Genomic DNA, 19,746 nt, shown 5'->3' with positions numbered 1-19,746 from the left:
AGAAATGGCGAGAAATATTATTTCCTTTCATAGTTTGTACAAGCAAGGATTCACATTTTCTTTTGATAATAAAATGGGTGCTATTGATGCTTTTTATAATAATGTGTTTTATTTTAAAGCATTACCTTGTGATGGTGTATATGAAGCTGCGAATGTTGTAGATAATCTAGGAAATAATGTATTGTGTATTGATTCTTCAAATAGTCTAGATAAAGCATCCTTGTGGCATTGTCGTCTTGGACATGTTAACAAGAAGTGCATAGGCCAACTCCAAAAGGCTGTAGTTTTGGAATCATTTGACCTAAAGTCGGATGATAGTTGCGAGTCTTTTTTACTTGGAAAAATGACAAAGTCACCCTTCACTGGTTCATGCGAGAGGGGTGAAGGTTTGTTGGACCTCATACACACAGATGTGTGTGGACCCTTCAAAACCGCCACTAGGGATGCTAATCGCTACTATGTGACTTTCACTGATGATTATAGTGTTGGGTTTTTGAGCATTATAACACTCCTATGGTGTACATGCAACCCTATAAACCTTGGATCTATGTTTTCTCTATCTTACATGCAAATAAGAACTTTCCAAGGCTTTAATCCTAACTAGCATATTATGAAGCACCTATACTACAAAGTTCTAGATAGATGACATACCTTTTGATGTAGCTTGATGTCTTCAAACTTTAAGAGCTTAGCCCCAATAGTGTGGAAGCCTCAAGTGGAATCACAAATCACCAAAACACCTTGGAAGACTTTAGAGAATATGGATACTTGGCTCACACTTATGAAATCGGTTATTGCCCTCTTTAGTGTATCCACACTAGCCACTAGCCTAATTTCATGAACCATAAGACCCTTTATATAGTGTGGGGCATTAGGGTTAAACCCTAATACCCATGACCTTTCATTTCCTAGGATCCATGGGTTAAAGCTCCATGGACTATCCATGAAGACTTAGCCCAACCTAAATGAACTTGGCCCACTACACACATATATCTAAGAGTCCATATTTAATTAGTTCCTTTTGATCACTTAATTAATTATAAATTAATTCTTGATCAATACTAATTAAATAATATGATTATATATTAATATATTAGAACTTATAATATATTAATATAAATCATAAATATACTATTCTCAAAAGACTATCCATATAAATTGTGTCGGTGAAGTGCAACCCAAATGGACCATGCCGGGTCGGGTCAAGTACATACCAAATATAGTTATGGACTTAGACATTAATCCAACAGTCTCCCACTTGGATAAGTTTAAAACTATTAGTGAGTATGACTTCAAAAACCAACTGGCAATCGTAGCTCTTAAAGCCGCTGTCAAACTCTGATCCTGTCAACGAACTCTGACCTTTGTCAATGACTTGTCCATTAGATAAGGGATCATATATTCCTCCATTCTAGATATCATATGGACTTAGACATGGATTATAATCATTCTCTCTGTCCATTTGTTGTTTCCCGATTTCCGATTTATGATGACTGACTGATTGAACAAATCAAATCAGTCCTGGCTTGGCCAAGCACTCACATGTGTCATCGCTAAATCATCGAGGTGCCCACATATATCGCTTATATCCCGAAGGTAAAAGGAATGGATAAACTTCGACTCATATGGCTTGTTCTACTACTTGTTGAATCATACACAAAGGCACGTTTTATAACATCGAGTTACCAATGCGTTTTCGTGCAATCAATGTATAACCAACGCATAGTAACAACTCACATCTCTAGGTTTTAAGAATATTAGATATTATAGTCTCATGATCACTCGTGATAAAATCCATGAAGTGATTCAAATGAGCGTGGGTTGAATCCAATACTCAGGACTTATGAGCACTCATGAGTGTTGTAGCACCGCTTTGTCCAACATCTTAGACCTCTACAAGCCAACCCATGACAATCTTGATTCATATCTACTTCCAACATATGACCGACTGTGGATAGTTTGAATAACTTAGTCATTCAGGAAGAATGACCTAGTTTATTCTAGAAGTCAAAACATGCAAAATGAAACACAAGAATAAATGAATCAAATATGGTATCAAACCCTATGAATATAAATAGACCACTTTTATTTATCACCATACTGATTACTCATTATTCATTGTTTCGGTTTTATCAACTTTATACCTGAATTAAAAGCACTAGTTGTCCCATGCTCCAAGCATGTACACTATGTTTTTCTAAACAATAGCTTTGCCATACACCAAGTATGCACTCTATGTTTGTCTATGATCCTTTTCTTTGTGAACTAGATCAATTCAACATAATTTCAATGATTCTCTTTTCACACTCCCAAATCCTTGTCTTAAATGTAAGAATTCCAAATTCCTATCATTTATCGAAATCTGTTTAGATTTTAAACTTATATGCACTGTTCCTGTTGTAATGATTATGCACAAAGCCACAAAGACTTGGCAACAATCATTATAGAGTATTCCAATGGAGAGCAATTCCCTGGAAACGATGTTTCAAATTCAAAGCGCATTGCTTTGAACATGCTTCTTGCATTAAGTTTCTTTAACCTTACACAGATTGCTTCCACCTATGAAGACAACTCTATATTCCCATTTTGACTACCACTTCTGAACAAGAGTTGCCTCTTTTCAGACTATGTCAATATGGTCCTTCCAAAATTAGCACTATACTTCCAACTGTCCCTGAGTAACCAATCTTTGGTAAACCTCAGATTGTCCTCGACAATTGCTTAATCATTTTAGTCATATCCAATTCTAGACCTTTTCCCTTCTTAATGCCTCAGTGCATTTGGAAAAATTTAGAAATGACAAATATTATAGCACATGCAATCGATCCTGTACCCAAAGCAAATGGTACACGATTCATGATGTCTCACATAAAGACATGATTCTAGACCAGTCTTTTGCTACAATATTTTTATTTGCCATGTTTTCAAAATTTGACTATGAAGAGGGATGCCGTAATCATAATCGAATTTTGAGAACGCAATATATAGAATTTCCTTAAGTTGAACCAATCCAACATGAAATTCATATATATATTCTTGACTAAAGATGATTAAGGTCTCAATCTAAGCCTTTAGAACTGAAATGAAGTATATCCTCTCCCTTAATTATAGCAAAACAACTTTTTCAATCCCTGCCGCCTCACGAATTGAAACTTTTGTTTTCTATAATTAACATTGCTAACTTGCAACACTAACAATAATTATCATGCTCCCACTAACATGATGATTATTAGCATAACACTTATGCTCCCACTAGCTTTGACATGTACTCAGAAATCAGCTGGACTTCTAGAAATCAATACTTTATTGACTTTCTTACCAAAGTTCAGATTTCTGATACGAGATGCTTTGATAAAACTTTATCAAAATCATACACCTTTCCTTAGATAGCATGCATGTGTGTCTAAACAATTTCAGAACTATGAAAAGGGATGTCGTAATCATAGTCTCAATTGTTTAGACCTTTTGCCATCTGCTTCAAATCTACTTGGTGGAAGTGTTTCCTCACCATCATTTTCATGAATCGGAGAGAAACCTTATGACCCTTAGATTTTATGGTGTATGTGTTCTTATCCATGTGAATCGTCAAAACCATAGTCACAAGACAAGGATAATGACAAATCCAAACTCATATGGACTGAACTTATGCAATCTTAACTTCTTGCCACCTGGCAGTACAGGGCCTGCCATTGCTTCCAAGTTGTTATGCAACCAATTGAGAACTTTCAGAACTCCTATGCAAAGCCAACTTTAACTGGAATGGGCACAGAATATGTCAACACGATAGGCTATAAACCTCAAGTCGTGTGCTAGTGAAGAACCTTAGGTTTTATTCTTGATTAGTTCTTGAAATTCTTTTTAGGATCTTTAAGACTCCCACTATCCTCTTGACATATAAGACTATCTTGCCAAATATTCAAGAGATAGTGCGGATTCTTTATCAAGACAAACACTTCACACAATTGGCCTTAGTTGGTTTTTGTTTTATCCAAAACATCACAACTTACCAATTTCAAATGTACAAGAGTAGGACACTTTTACTCTTACATTTTACAAGTATTTTAAACCTTTTTTTAAGATATATCACTCAAGTTACAATCTTGGAGTATGACTCTAAGAATTGTTTTGGAACGAAGTATGACTCATCTTCCTGATCTAACCATTTCAACAATTCATGACTCCTCTTCTTAGTCATAAGAATGCACTAAGATGACCTTTAGAGGACTAATTGTGATATGATTTCTAAATCATTAAGATGATCACAAACATGATACTAAAGTACTCTCCCATCTTTTTAGATTTGAGAAACTTTTATCTTTCTGCCAAATTTGATTCTTCCCATTCGTTCTGCCATACATTGAGACTTTTCCAATGTTTCAGAATTATACTTAAACTTGTAAGTATAACCATATTTACTAAACTTTAGTAATTCAAATAGTCTTAACGAGCTTTGTGGTGGACATGACCAGTGCACAAGAATGTGTACTCGATCCCTTTAGTCCTTCACTTGACTCACACATCCATGTGAACAAGTAATTAGTCTTGATTTTCCAATGCTTGAAAGTTATCATTCATCATACTATTCAACTTGCATGATTCCAAGTTTCGGTCCAATTGAAACTTGGGCGATGAGGAACTTTCCTGATTTGGTAAATTTAGACACTACCACAAATGAAAGAATCAAATCCATTTTCCAATATTGCTGTCAGTGGAATCATATAAGCAACAATTTTCCACAAATGCCATTGTAAGGATACTTCAAATAAATAAAATTAAACAATTTTCTTTTATTTTAAAACTTTGCGGAAAAACTTATCCTTACAATCCACATGGAAAATTGTTGTTGTCTATTCCTTAGCAATATATCATAACTTCTTAAGCAACTGCTCAAAATTCTGGTGCGATCGAAATCTACCTTCGCGATCAGAATCAGCATATACTTCCTTTAAGTTTCTTCAATTTTCTTTGATTCTTAAAACATCAACATGTGACCAAGTCACATCATGTAATAAGAATCTCAGAATAGAAACTTAATAGAGTTAGATAGTGAACTTTACCTGAAGCAGAGTCAAACTTCTTGACTTGATCAACCTTATGATCTTTCAGGTAAATAGGCAGCTTCGCAATCAATGCCCCTTCCTTTGGCAAGAGAAACATATGGACTCACTGGGAATGGTACATGGGACTATCGCAGACTTAGCCTTTCTCTTTACCATTTGGTCAACCTAGTTGACTATGGTCAAACCCTTTCTTTGGGATGAGAAGGCTTTTCTAGATATCCAATGTTACCATTGTCAATGTCCATTGGGAATTTGATCTCCTAATCAATTTGCTTTACTAGTCCTCAAATCATTATTGACCAAGCAAATAGATAAGATCATTAAGGGTCATGTCATAGTCTATTTCATAGTAGTCCCAAAAGGAACTCACTAAGTAACTTAGAAAGTGATTGAACATCCAACCTTCTTAAGACTTTGACACCCAACTCTCCCGGCTTGTCAATATGTGACTTCATCTCCAAGATGCGATCACACGTAGACCTTGCTTGCCAATAGGGATTGAGTGACCTTTGAACTTGTGGGTTAGGGAGAATAATTGGAGGAGGTGGAGGAAGTAAAGTTCCAAGAGATTTGGGAAGATCATATATGTCTGAGCTAGACATCTTTTGGGAGATATTCAAGATAGTTGATTTAAAGTCCTTAATATAACACCCAACATGAAATATTAAGGCTAGGATCCAACAACCTATTTATAACTGGAAGAGGGATGTCGTAATCCGAGTTATAAAATAGTTGAAGGTAGGTAAATGACGATTTACCAATTTCCACCATGAAAAACGAAATATAATTAAGTTTTAATTGGATTTGAAACTCCTAGATCTTTTGAGGTTCATTGAACTTTTTAATGGCATGTTTCAATCTCGAGTGTTCCCTTCAGGTTTTGTGACTGGGATGCCGAGGATCACAAAACAAGGTGTGAAGTAACCATGCAAATATACTTGGTACCCTTAATATTTACCCCTCAATCGATGTGTCGGTTAACCACACGAGCTCCACCAATACTATGATAAATATTAAGTTACCCTTTGCCTACTTTGTTAAATCCAGGTTAGTGTGCCGGTTAACCACACACGCTCCACTAACGGTTTAAACAAAGTGCAAAGTGTAATTTCATGGGTTAGCACCAAATTCACATTTTCCTAAGTAACAAAGATTGGGTATTATTAAGAGTTTAGTTACTTAGTATTTATCATTAATACTTTTAATGAAGGGAGAATTATAGTCCTTGTCCTACCTGTTCGGCTAACGACCCTCCACCGGTCAAGGAAGCGGTGGGTGAGAGTGGACACCCATTAAACTGCCATTTTATAGGCAGTAACCTTATACCCCCCTTATAGACCGGCTTCGTGAATGAGGCCTACTAATGGTAAGACGACTTTACTCTTAGACATATATATAAATATTATTAACTTATAATATTATAAAGTATAAGGGTTGAATTTTACAAATTCCAAAACTTGAGGGCAAGTTTTTGAAACTATTCAAAACTTTTCATTTCATAACTTATGAGTTTAATGGTTCATTAAAATGAAGACTCTTCATTTTTTATGTAACCTCTTATTCTTTAATAACACTTTTAAAGAAGTGACTCTTAAACATTCATAACTTGAGGACAAGTTATGGAGTCATAATACTATTTAATGAAAAAGACTCTTCAATTTTTTTTTGGTAATCCATAACTTATGGAGTTAAATGCTTGTGTTATGATGAAACTTTTCATGTTCCATAACTTAAGAATAAGTTAAGGAATTCTTTAAAACATTAACACCAAATTTTGAAACTCCATAAAAACTTTGAATCAATTTTTTTTAAAACCTTTTCATATCCATAACTTATGGAGGTTCAAAACACTTAAGATCACAACTTTAAAAAAAAAACTTTTGAGCTCCAAAATTTTATGACAAAATTTGTAACTCCTTAAAACATTTAGATCAAACTTTTAAAACTAATAAAATAATCATATCATTTTATCTTTTACTAAATTTGACCTAATTCAACTCATATAGCAAATGATTCAAATTTTACAAATAATTAGTTTTTTCACAAAACAAGTAATTATCTTAAAATTTGACAAACTTCATGTTTTTTTTCCTTTTTTTTCAACTTTGAAAATCAAACATTTGCATGAATATAAAAGAAAACAACCCATGGTTCTGACACCACTGTTGGGTTTTTGAGCATTCTAACACTCCTATGGTGTACATACAAACCTATAAACCTTGGATCTATGTTTTCTCTATCATACATGCAAATAAGAACTTTCCAAGGCTTTAATCCTAACTAGCATATTATGAAGCACCTATACTACAAAGTTCTAGATAGATGACATACCTTTTGATGTAGCTTGATGTCTTCAAACTTTAAGAGCTTAGCCCCAATAGTGTGGAAGCCTCAAGTGGAATCACAAATCACCAAAACACCTTGGAAGACTTTAGAGAATATGGATACTTGGATCACACTTATGAAATCAGTTATTGCCCTCTTTAGTGTATCCACACTAGCCACTAGCCTAATTTCATGAACCATAAGACCCTTTATATAGTGTGGAGGATTAGGGTTAAACCGTAATACCCATGACCTTTCATTTCCTAGGATCCATGGGTTAAAGCTCCATGGACTATCCATGAAGACTTAGCCCAACCTAAATGAACTTGGCCCACTACACACATATATCTAAGAGTCCATATTTAATTAGTTCCTTTTGATCACTTAATTAATTATAAATTAATTATTGATCAATACTAATTAAATAATATGATTATATATTAATATATTAGAACTTATAATATATTAATATAAATCATAAATATACTATTCTCAAAAGACTATCCATATAAATTGTGTCGGTGAAGTGCAATCCAAATGGACCATGCCGGGTCGGGTCAAGTACATACCAAATATAGTTATGGACTTAGACATTAATCCAACATATAGTAGATATGGATATATCTACTTAATCAAGCATAAGTCAGAAAACTTTGAAAAGTTAAAAGAGTTCAAGGAGGAAGTGGAAAATCAACTGGACAGGAACATCAAGATGCTCTGATCCGATCGGGGAGGAGAGTATCTTAGTATTGAGTCCCTTAACTATCTTAAGGAATGTGGGATTGTCTCACAATTGACACCTCCTAGGACACCACAACTGAATGGTATGGCTGAGAGGTGCAATCGAACCTTGTTGGACATGGTTCGTTCCATGATGAGTCGAGCTTCGTTACCAATCTCATTCTGGGGGTATGCCTTAGAGACCGCCGACCATATCCTTAATCTAGTCCCTACCAAAAAGGTTGCCAAAACACCTCACGAGATGTGGACTGGGAAAATTCCTAACTTAGACCACATCAAGATTTGGGGTTGCGAGGCTTTCGTGAGGTGTGAGTCTCACGACAAGCTCGAACCTCGAAGTGAGAGGTGTATTTTCATCGGCTACCCACAGAAATCCTTTGGTTATCTCTTCTACAGACCCAGTGAGAATGTGGTCTTTGTAGCTAGAAGAGGAGTCTTTCATGAGAGAGAGTTCATAAGCCAAGGAGACAGTGGGAGGAAAATTGACCTTGAAGAGATTCAAGAGTCAAGTGGTGAAGGAACCTCAAACCCTAGTAATCAACCTGAGGAGGAGACTCCAGTTGATCCAACTGACGAGCCCATACCTCTGAGGTGTTCCACGAGAGTTAGGAATGCACCTAAGCATTAATATGGTTTCTATATTACTGCGGAAGGTGATACGCTTATCAGTGATAGTACACTGGTAAGTCTGGATGAACCTAACAGCTACACGGTAGCCATGGAAGGCCCTGAGGCTACTAAATGGAAAGAGGCTATGGACAGCGAGATACAGTCCATGTATGACAGTCAAGTTTGGAACTTGGTTGACAATGTACCAAGTCGTAAGACGGTTGAGTGCAAATAGATCTTCGAGAAGAAGACCGACATGGATGGTAATGTACACATGTATAAGGCGCGACTGGTTGCAAAGGGATTTTCTCAAACTCCGGGAGTTGATTATGATGAGACCTTTTCACCAGTATCAAAGATTAAGTCTATTAGGGTTATGCTAGGCATTGTTTCATTTCATGATTATGAAATATGGCAAATGGATGTCAAAACCGCTTTCCTTAATGGACAGTTGGCTAAGGATGTTTACATGAATCAGCCAGAGGGTTTTTTCTATGCTAAATACCCTAATAGGGTGTGTAAGCTTAAAAAATCCATCTATGGATTGAAACAAGCACCTCGCAGATGGAATCTTTGCTTCGATGAGAAAGTCAAAGATTTTGGCTTTTCGAGGAGTGAGGATGAGTCCTGTGTATATGTTAGGTCTAGTGGGAGTATAGTTAGCTTTTTGGTGTTGTATGTGGATGACATACTACTCATAGGAAATGACATCCCAACCTTGCAGGAGGTTAAGTCCTGGCTTGAGAAGTGTTTTGCTATGAAGGACCTTGGAGAGGCTGCCTATATCCTAGGGATAAGGATATTAAGAAACAGGAGTAAAAGACTAATTAGACTTAGTCAGAGTACCTACTTGGATAAAGTGTTGAAGAGGTTCAACATGGAGAATTCCAAGAAAGGGGAGTTACCGATCCAGCACAATGCCAGACTGAGTAAAACTCAGAGTCCGAGTACAGAGGCTGAGATGGCTGAGATGAGTCGATTACCATATGCTTCCGCTGTTAGTTCGATCATGTATGCTATGACTTGTACTCGTCCTGATGTGGCCTTTGCTTTGAGCATGGTCAGCAAATTTCAGGGAAACCCTGGCAAGGCTTAGTGGACTCCGGTAAAGAACATTCTCAAGTACCTATGGAGGACTAAGGACTGGGTTCTAACCCTTGGTGGGAGTGATGACTTGAGAGTGGTTGGGTATAGTGATGCAAGTTTTCAGACTGACAGGGATAATTTCCGCTCTCAGTCAGGCTGGGTCTTTACCCTAAATGGAGGAGCAATTACTTGGAAAAGTTCCAAGCAGGAGACAGTAGCTAATTCTACTTGTGAATCAGAGTACATAGCAGCAAGTGAAGCGGCAAAGGAGGCGATATGGCTGAAGAACTTCATTGGAGACCTTGGAGTTTTGCCAGCTATACAGGAGCCTATACAGATTTTCTGTGACAGCAATAGTGCGGTTTCCTTAGCCAAGGAACCAAGAGATCATGGTAGATCCAGACACATTGACAGAAAATATCACTTCATAAGACACAAGATAGAAGAAGGACTCCTCATGGCAAAGAGGGTATTGTCAAAAGAGAATCATGTAGATCCCCTCACGAAGGGACTGACTAGGGTTAGGCATTTGCAGCATGCAAGAACCATCGGGCTGAGGGACGATATTAGTTTTAATAATTAGATTTCTGAAACTTGTAAAATGTAATTGACATTTGATGATTAAATAAAAGTTTTTATTTATTTATGAGTAAAGTGTTACTATCCTATGTTAATCATTTACTATTGTTTCAATTTTTTATGCTTTGACTTCCTGAATAATTATATTGTTCAAAACTCTCCACGGTCAGTCATACGTTGGAAGTAGGTATTGAATTAAGACTGTCATGAATTTGGCTTGTATGATTTGTCTAAGGTACATTAGACATTGCAATGGTTGCTTCATCATTCATGAGTACTCATAAGGTCTGAGTATTGGATTAAACCCACGCTCACTTGTATCACTTCATGGAATTTATCTCGAGTGATTGTGAGACGGTAATATCATATATATATATATATATATATATATATACATATATATATATATATATATATATATATATATATACATATATATATATATATATATATATATATATATATATATATATATATATATATATATATATATATATATATATATATATTCAAACCTAGAAATATGAGTTGTTGACTATCAATTGGTTGTCCATTGATTGTACGAAAACGCATCAGTAACATGATGTCATAAAACGTGCTTTTATACATAATTCTACTAGTAGTTAGTACAAGCATATGAGTCGAAGTTTATATGTTCCTTCTAGCAATAGAAGCGATATCTGGGCCCCTCGATGATTTGGTTTTGGCTTATGTGTCGGGCCCGGTCAGAACCTAATTGATGTGGTCAATTTATTTCTATGTCAAACAAATCAGAGATCGAGAAACAACTGCTGGACAATAAGTATGACATTGTTCCATGTGTTTGTCCGGCTGATATCTTGAGAACAGAGGATTATATGATCACTTATCTAAAATGGCGCTTCATAGTTCAACAGAGTTTTAAAGAGCTACGATTGCTGGTTGGTTCCTGAAGTTATACTTGCAACTATAATTATCAGACTTATCCAAGTGGGAGACTGGTGGATAAGGTGTCTAACTCTGTAACTATATTTGGTATGAACTTGATCCGACCCGACATGGTCCATTTGGGTTGCACTTCACCTAACAATTTGTATGGATATACTTTTGAGAATAAGATGTTTATGATCTATTAATATATTATAAGTTATAATATATTAATATGAAATCATATTATTTAATTAGTGTTGATCAAGAATTGATTTTGGAATTAATTTAAAGATCAAAAGAGGCTAATTAAATATGGACTCTTTCATATATATGGATTGGGCTAAGATTTATTTAGGATGGGCTAAGAGTATATGGAAGTCCATGGATAGTCCATGGAGCTTTTAACCCATGGATCCTAGGTAAATGAAGAGTCATGGGTATTAGGGTGTAACCCTAATCCTCCATACTATATAAATAGGGCCTTGGTTATAGAATTGGCACTAGTGTGTGTGAGAAACAAGGGTGGGCCGATTCTAGCAAGCATTATATTCTCTCAAGTATCTCCAAGTTGTTTTGGGTGATTTGTGACACCACTTGAGGCATCCACACTATTGGTGTTAGGCGCTTAAACTCCAAGCAATCAACCACAAAAGAAAGGTATGTTATTCTACTTAAAGTTTTGTATTACAAGTACCCCATAACATGCTAGTTAGGTTGTAAACCTTGGAAATAAAATTTGCATGTATTTTAGAGAAAACATAGATCCAAGGTTTCTATGGTTGCATGTACACCATAGGAGTGTTAGTATGCTCAAAACCCAACAGTATGTCACTGATGGCTCGGACCCACCAGAAGGAGGCCTTCTTCGCCTTCTACCTAAGTTACACAGGAAAAACCCAAAGCCAATCCCAGGGAATAGTGAAGCTTCATAGGGACTTTCTTTCCAGGTGAAAGTAGTCCGCATCTTCACAAACATGTCAATTTCATGAAGTCTCTCTCTGAGATGGTGCCCATACCATTACTCCTTCATGCAGGTCGAAACTTACCCGACGAGGAATTTTGCTACCTTAGGACCGCTATAGTTACGACCGCCGTTCATTGGCGATTCGGCCGCTAGGTCCCCTGTCATCAGGCCACCAACTTCCTTGAAATTCTGGTATTGGGCAGGCCTTATCCCCATACATGGTCTTATTGTTGGATAAGGTGTCTAAGTCCATAACTTATTTGGTATAAACTTGACCCGACCCGACATGGTCCATTTGGGTTGCACTTCACCCGAACTATTTATATGGATAACATTATGAGAAGAGTATATTTGCGGCCTACTAATATATTATAAGTTATAATATATTAATATGAAATTGTATTATTTAATTAGTATTGATCTTAAATTAATTATGAATTAATTTAGTGATCATAAGGTGACTAATTAAATAATGGGCTATTGTACTTATATAGTGTGGGCTAACACTCATAAGGAAATGGGCTAAGCTTGAATGGGAGTCCATGGATGATCCATGGAGCTTTTAACCCATGGATCCTTGGAATAGGAAAAGACATGGGTTATTAGGGTTTGCATGGTTCATAACCCTAATCATCTACACTATATAAAGAGGCTTATGGTGCTTGAGAAGAGACTATGTGTGTGTGCATAAGGTGTGGCCAATTTCTAGGGTATTAGAGTGCTCTCTCATAAGTGTTCCAAGTTTGTGGTGATTTGTGATTTCCATTTGAGGCATTCACATTATTGGTGCTTGGCTCTCAAACTCCCAAGGAATCAACTCACTAACAAAGGTATGTAATTCTTCTAGTATCTTTATGTTTAAAAGTACCCCATGTATGCTAGATAGGTTATGAACCTTGGAAACTTATTTTGCATGTATTTTAGACAAACATAGATCCAAGGTTTCTAGGGTTGCATGAACACCTTAGGAGTGTTAGTTTGCTCAAAACCCAACAGTGGTATCAGAGCCTAGGCTTGTTTGTTTGATACTTGATGCAAACTTGTTGAAAAACTCAAGTTTTCTGCATTCTGCAGTATGAACTCGCCGAGTCCATGGGGGGACTCGCCGAGTCCATGAGTAAATTCATCCTACTCGTCGAGTAGGTTCGTGCACTCGACGAGTAGAAGCCTCAGAATGCAGATTTTCGAGTTTTGCTTCTTGAAATGGACTAGAAACATTACCCTAAACTGTTTTGATGTTATAAAACCTGTTTTAGATGGTGTAATGTTTATGCTAATCCATTTACAATGGCTTATATCAAAATTGCATGATGATATGTGTTCCTATGTTCTTGGAATTTTTGATATGATGTTCATGTTCTTATGAATTATTGTTAGATCGTAGGAATTATTTGCTAAATTGTTTATTGATAATTCTTGATCATTTATGTGTTTTAATGGAGTCCATAATTTGTCCTCAAGTTATGGATTTCCAAAGGTCACTTTCATTTATGCACACTTAAAACACATAAGTTACATGAAAATGAAGAGTCTTCATTTTATGAACCTTTAATTCATAAGTTATGAAATGAAAAGTTTTGAATAGTTTCAAAACTTGTCCTCAAGTTTTGGAATTTGTAAAGTTACACACACTTTAATATACTTTAATTCCAAACCCTTAGAGTTTTAAAAGTTAAAATTCAACCCATATACTATTTATAACATTAATGGTTAATTATTATATATATGTATAAGATTAAGTCGTTTTACCGTTAGTAGTCCTCATTCACGAAGCCGGTCTATAAGGGGGGTATAAGGTTGTTGCCTATAAAATGGCAACTTAATGGGTGTCCATTCTCACCCACCGCTTCCTTGATCGGTGGAGGGTCGTTAGCCGAACGGGTAGGACAATGACTTTAAATTCTCATTAAAAGTATAATGAATATTATAAAGTAACTAAACCTTTAATAAATTCCCAATCTTAGTTACTTTAGGAAAATGTGAATATGGTGCTAACCCATGAAATTCACACTTTGTACCTTACCAAGTCGTTGGTGGAGCGTGTGTGGTTAACCGGCACACTAACTTGGACTAGTAAGGATCACAAAGGGTGACTTAATGTTTATCATAGATCGGTGGAGCATGTGTGGTTAACCGGCACATTGATTACGTGATAATATTAAGGGTACCAAGTGAATTTTCATGGTTATTAACACCTTGTTTTGTGATCCTCGGCATCCCAGTCACAAAACTTGAAGGGCACAATCGAGATTGAAACATGCCATTGAAAAGTTCAATGAATCTCAAAAGAATCTAGGAATTTCAAAACCAATTAAACCTAATAATTCATTTCGTTTTCATGGTGGAAATTGGTGAATTGTCATTCACCTACCTTCAAATATGTTATAGCTTAGATTACGACATCCCTCTTCTAAGTTATAATATATTGTGTTGGATCCTAGCCTTAATATTACATTTGGGTGTATTATTAAGGATTCGATATATCTAATCTAAACTTGTTTTCTTCTTTTCAGATGTCTTCCAACAACAAAGCTTCGGGCTCTAACCCTACTGGCTCCTTTTCCCTCATGAACCTTTGTGGGAGGGTCATCTTTGTTGGTTCCAACTTCATGGATTGGATCCGGAACATCAGGATGGTCACTCGTTACGAGGACAAGGAATATGTCCTCGATAAGGAGCTAAAGGAGCTTGATGAGTCCACTGCTACTCCTGAGGAGGTCGTTGAGTATCAAGCAGATGAAAGAGATGCCACCAGGGTGGCATGCATCATGATGGCCACCATGACAGCTGAACTCCAAAAGTCCTATGAGGACTATTACCCTTTTGAGATGCATCAGGATCTGATGGAAAGGTACCATCAGAGTGCTCGTCAAGAGCGGTATGAAATAATCTCCTCCATGATCACTACCCGTATGAAGGATAGCAAACCAATCACGAGCCACATGCAGAAAATGCAAAGGTATGTGGACCGTCTAATGAAACTGAATGTGAAATTCCATGAGGGGTTGGCAATTGATATCATTTTGCACTCCTTGCCATCGTGTTATGATCAATTTCGTATGACATACCACATGAACAAGGAGGAAGTCACACTCAGTAAGCTTCAAGCACTTCTGAAGACTGCCGAAAGTGGTCTTAAGAGTAAGTCGGTTACTACTCCTACTCCTACTACTACCCCTGTTTTGGCTATCGGGCAAGGCAAAGGGAAGAAGAGGAAGCACCCTTCGAAGGGTACCAAGGGAAAGTCCCTTGAAGGCTCCTCATCTGGAACCAAAGGTGGTTCTATCACTCCTTCTGCCATCCCTAAGGATGTTGAATACTTCTACTGTCAAAATAAGGGGCACTGGAAGCGAAACTGCCCAAAGTACTTGCAGGATGTCAAGGATGGGAAAGTAAAACCATCCCATGCAGGTATTTACACTATATTGTCTAATAACTCACCATATTCTAATTCTTGGGTTCTTGATACAGGTTGTGGTATTCACATCTGTTGTGACTTGCAGGGCCTAAGAAGAAGTGAGGATGTAGAGCACGGAAAGATAAACTTAATCATGGGGAACAAGAAGGTTGCATCTGTTGCCAAGATTGGAGTTTATACTTTGTTGCTAGATAGTGGGTTAAAGTTAGATTTGAATAAATGTGTGTACTCGTCTAAAATGGCGAGGAATATTATTTCCTTTCATGCTTTGTACAAACAAGGTTTTACCTTTTCTTTTGATAATGAAGTTGGTAGTATTAATGCTTTCTTTAATAATGTTCCTTATTTTAAAGCATTACCTTGTGATGGTGTGTATGAAGCTGTATCGGTTGTAGATAATTTAGGAAATAATGTATTATGTATTGATTCTTCTACTAGCTTGGATAAAGCATCTTTGTGGCATTGTCGTCTTGGACGTGTAAGCAAGAAACGCATAGGCCAGCTCCAAAAGGTTGAAGTCTTGGAGTCGTTCGACCTCAAGTCGGATGATAGTTGTGAGTCTTGTCTACTTGGAAAAATGACAAAATCACCCTTCACTGGTACTTGTGCAAGGGGTGAGGGTTTGTTCGACCTTATACATATTGATGTATGTGGACCATTCAAAACCGCCACAAGGGATGCTAATCGCTATTATGTGACTTTTATTGATGATTTTAGTAGACATGGTTATGTCTACTTAATCAAACATAAGTCAGAAACTTTTGAAAGGTTTAAAGAGTTTAAACAGGAAGTAGAAAATCAATTGGGCAGGAACATTAAGATGCTTCGATCTGATCGAGGTGGTGAGTATCTTAGTACTGAGTTCCTCGACTATCTTAAGTAGTGTGGGATTGTCTCACAAGTGACACCTCCCAGGACACCACAGCTGAATGGTGTAGCTGAGAGGCGTAATCGAACTTTGTTGGACATGGTTCGCTCTATGATGAGTCGAGCTTCGCTACCAATCTCTTTTTGGGGGTATGCCTTAGAGACTGCCGCCCACATCCTTAATCTAGTCCCTACAAAGAAGGTTGCCAAAACACCTCATGAAATGTGGACTGGGAAAGTTCCCAATTTTGACCATATCAAGATTTGGGGTTGCGAGGCTTTCGTGAGGTGCGAGACTCATGACAAGCTCGAACCTCGAAGTGAAAGGTGTATTTTCATCGGCTACCCACAAAAATCCTGTGGTTACCTCTTCTACAGACCCAGTGAGAATGTGGTCTTTGTGGCTAGGAGAGGGGTCTTTTGAGAGAGAGAATTTATAAACCAAGGAGACATTGGGAGGCAAATTGACCTTGAAGAAATTCAAGACTCAATTGGTGAAGGAACCTCAGACACTAGCAATCAACTTGAGGAGGAAATTCCTGTTGATCCAGCTGACGAGTCTATACTTCCGAGGCGTTCCACAAGGGTTAGGAACACACCTGAGTTTTATTATGGATTTCATATTACTACAGAAGGTGATACATTTATCAGTGACAGTACACTGGTAAATCTGGATGAACCTAACAGTGCTAAGGAAGCCATGGCAGGCCCAAAGTCTGCTAAATGGAAGGAGGCTATGGACAGCGAGATACAGTCCATGTATGACAATCAAGTTTGGAACTTGGTTGACAATGTACCAGGTCGTAAGACAGTCGGGTGCAAATGGATCTTCATGAAGAAGACCGACATAGATGGGAAGGTGCACACTTATAAGGCTCGACTGGTTGCGAAGGGTTTTACTCATAATCAGGGTATTGATTATGATGAAACCTTTTCACCAGTAGCAAATATTAAGTCTATTAGGGTTATGCTAGCCATTGCTGCATTTCATGATTATGAAATATCGCAAATGGATGTCAAAACCGCTTTCCTTAACGGAAAGTTGGCTGAGGATGTTTACATGAATCAGCCAGAAGGTTTTGTCAGTACAGAATACCCCAATAGAGTGTGCAAGCTTGAGAAATCCATTTATGGATTGAAACAAGCATCTCGAAGTTTGAATCTTTGTTTCGATGAGAAGGTCAAAGAGTTTGGTTTCTCAAGAAGTGAAGATGAGTCATGCGTGTATGTCAGAGCTAGTGGGAGTATAGTTAGCTTTTTGGTATTGTATGTGGATGACATAATACTCATAGGAAATGACATCCCAACCTTGCAGGAGGTTAAGTCCTGGCTTGGGAAGTGCTTTGCTATGAAGGACCTTGGAGAAGCTGCCTATATCCTAGGGATAAGGATATTAATAGAAAGGAGTAAAAGACTAATTGGACTTAGTCAGAGTATCTACTTGGATAAGGTGTTGAAAAGGTTCAACATGCAGAATTCCAAGAAAGGAGAATTACCGATCCAAAGCAATGCCAAACTGAGCAAGGCTCAGAGCCCGAGTACAGAAGATGAGATAGCTGAGATGAGTCGATTACCTTATGCTTCCGCTGTTGGTTCGATCATGTATGCTATGACTTGTACCCGTCCTGATGTGGCCTTCGCTTTGAGCATGGTCAGCAGATATCAGGGGAACGCTGGCAAGGCTCATTGGACTGCGGTAAAGAATATTCTCAAGTACCTGCGGAGGACTAAGGATTGGATCCTTACCCTTGGTGGGAGTGATGACTTGAGAGTAGTAGGGTATAGTGATGCTAGCTTTCAGACTGATAGGGATAACTTCCGCTCTCAGTCGGGCTGGGTCTTTACCTTAAATGGAGGGGAAATCACTTGGAAGAGTTCCAAACAGGAGACTGTAGCTGATTCGACTTGTGAATCAGAGTACATAGCAGCGAGTGAAGCGGCAAAGGAGGCGATATGGCTGAGGAACTTCATCAGAGACCTTGGATTTATACCAGCTATTAAGGAGTCTATGGAGATTTTCTGTGACAGCAATAGTGCGGTTGCCTTAGCCAAGGAACCAAGAGATCATGGCAGATCCCGACACATTGACAGAAAATATCACTTCATAAGACACAAGATAGAAGAGGGACTCCTCGTGGCAAAGAGGGTATCGTCAGATGAGAACCCTGCGGATCCCCTTACGAAGGGACTGACGAGGGTGAAGCATTTGCAGCATGCGAGACGCATCGGGCTGAGGGACGATATTAGTTTTACAGATTAGATAGTTATTACTGAAACTTGTAAAATGTAATCGACGTTTGATGATGAATAAAAGTTGTGATTTATTTATGAGTAAGGTGTTGCTATCATTGTCAATTATTTACTATTCTTTCAGCTTTGCTTGTTTTGACTTCCAGAATAATAAGTTTATTCAAACTCTCCACAGTCGGTCATATATCGGAAGTAGGTATGAATCAAGACTATCATGAATTGGGATTGTAGATGACTAAAGGTGTTTAGCCATAACAATGGTTGCTACAACATTCATGAGTACTCATAAGTTATGAGTATTGGAATAAACCAACGCTCACTTGTATCACTTCATGGAATTTATCTCGAGTGATCGTGAGACGGTAATATCATATAAGTCTTCAAACCTAGAGATATGAGTTGTTACCTATGAGTTGGTTGTGCATTGATTGCACGTAAATGCATCAGTAACTTGATGTTATAAAACGTGCCTTTGTGTGCAATTCAATAAGTAGTAGAACAAGCATATGAGTCGAATTTTATCTGTTCCTTCTAGAAATAGAAGCGATATCTGGGCCCTTCGATGATTTTGTTTTGACCTATGTACCGGGCCCGGTCAGAACTAAATTGATGTGTTTGATTAAGTTCTTTGTTAGACAAATCGGAAATCGGGAAACAAACTGCTGGACAATAAGTAAGACATTGTTCCTTGTATTTGTCCGGCTGATATCATGAGAGCAGAGGATTATGTGATCACTTATCTAAAATGGCGCTTCATAGTTCAACAGAGTTTTTGAGAGCTACGATTGTCGGTTGGTTCCTGAAGCCATATAGGCAAATACAGTTATTAGACTTATCCAAGTGGGAGGCTGTTGGATAAGGTGTCTAAGTCCATAAATTATTTGGTATATACTTGACCCGACCCGGCATGGTCCATTTGGGTTGCACTTCACACGAAC

Source organism: Lactuca virosa, chromosome 1, assembly GCF_052849685.1.
Source record: "Lactuca virosa cultivar CGN04683 chromosome 1, Lactuca_virosa_CGN04683_v6, whole genome shotgun sequence".
In the NCBI taxonomy this organism is placed as follows: domain Eukaryota; kingdom Viridiplantae; phylum Streptophyta; class Magnoliopsida; order Asterales; family Asteraceae; genus Lactuca; species Lactuca virosa.
The sequence above is the reverse complement of the archived record's forward strand: the minus strand, read 5'-3'. Positions refer to the sequence as shown.